Below are 1,487 nucleotides of genomic sequence, written 5' to 3'. Positions count from 1 at the left end.
GGGTGGTTAGTTAACATGCACGAGAGCCTAGGTTCAATTCCCTATAGTAGAAAAAAGATTACACGAAGAAATAACTTGTAGATCAAAGATCTAAATGTTAAAATAGAAACAGCTAATCTGCTACAAGACAAAATAGGTGAAACTCTTAAAGGCATAGGCATAGGCACAGGCATAAGCAAGGGCTGCACTCTGTAGGAGACTCAGAAAGAGCACTAGAAGATCGTGAGCAGCAGAGGAGAGCATAGAGGAAGGACAGTAGAGTTAGTAACTTTTAAATTTGAGTGACAGATATATGTGGATTTGTTAAGTTATTCTCTATTTCTGTACATGTTGAAAATTTTCTATAATACTTTTTCTCCCAAAGCGCAGGTTTATTCATGAATGTTCACAATCATTAAGGAACATAATCAGGTTCCCAAAGATGTGCCAGGAGTGCCAGTGGATACTGGACGCATGCACCGTGGCATATGTTGAATGCAGTTACTGCTGTATGTAGTAGGTGGTTGCTGCACTTTGACCTCAGGACCAAGCTGTAAAAGCTGTTCTCTTCTCACTTATGTATTTTGACTAAACATCAAACTTACGCACAGTCACCACCTGAAAGTTTTAGGACTGACGAGAGCACCTGTAGTCATTCTTCAGCCTTACTGGGGATGTAAGGTACACTGCTTTGGTGTTAGCCACTCCGTGACCACGCAGGGAGTCATGGGCCACCACAAGAGCACCTTCTGCCAGTGCTACCAGCTGAGCTCCTGCAACTGTAGACTGCATACATTTTCTTTAAGAGCTGACACACATTTCCCTGTACCTCAAGAATATGTTCTCCAATTTCTATAGCATAAAAGAGACTCACAGACATCCAAGTCCTGAAGCAGATGCCCACAGTTATAAAACTCATTTCCCATGGCCTATATACGCTATCTGTTTTGGTCTTTCTCTAATTTGGGAGTTTCAAACTTCTTTCCAGAGGTAGCATGAACCTCCTTTCCACCTTGGGTTTGTTCCCAGATCTGTTTCCCTATCACTACTTATCTGATCTCTGCAAGGCCTAACAGTAGTGGTAAACCTATGGCATCCATGCCACAGTGGGCTGTTTGTTACCATTGAAAGGTCCAAAAGGTTTGCCAGGAGAAAAGAGGAAGATTCATAGCACCAGATCTTCAAAAATCAACACTTGAGGCATCTTCTCCTTCCTCTACTCTGCCTGAAACTTCTGTACGCTTTTCCTTCCTCTGTGCTCCTCTGCTGCTCACGCTCCCCTGGTACTGTCTCTGATTCTCCTATACAGGGTGCAGCCCATGGAGGCACACCGAGGTTCCTTTCTCTTCCCTATTTCTTTTTGTTTTTGAGACAGGGATAGGCTGGCCTTGAACTCAATATATATTCCAGTCTGGCCTCAAACTCACACATGCATTTATTTCTCAAGTATATACCTAGGAATAAATTATAAAGGTACCAGTTTCTCTACATCCTTGCAGGCACTTGTG

General features: G+C 42.8%; 1 protein-coding gene across 3 annotated transcripts in view; it reads right to left on the bottom strand.

The window, feature by feature from the left end:
- Positions 1 to 1,487, bottom strand: part of Casc5 (cancer susceptibility candidate 5) — a 62,638-nt gene that overhangs the window by 24,482 nt on the left and 36,669 nt on the right. The gene's annotated exons all lie outside the window — the stretch shown is intronic.

The sequence above is a fragment of the Chinchilla lanigera genome, unplaced genomic scaffold (assembly GCF_000276665.1).
Source record: "Chinchilla lanigera isolate Chin_1 unplaced genomic scaffold, ChiLan1.0 scaffold00015, whole genome shotgun sequence".
NCBI classification, from domain to species: Eukaryota; Metazoa; Chordata; class Mammalia; order Rodentia; family Chinchillidae; genus Chinchilla; species Chinchilla lanigera.
Note: the sequence above shows the minus strand (reverse complement) of the source record. Positions and strands in the feature narration are given on the sequence as shown.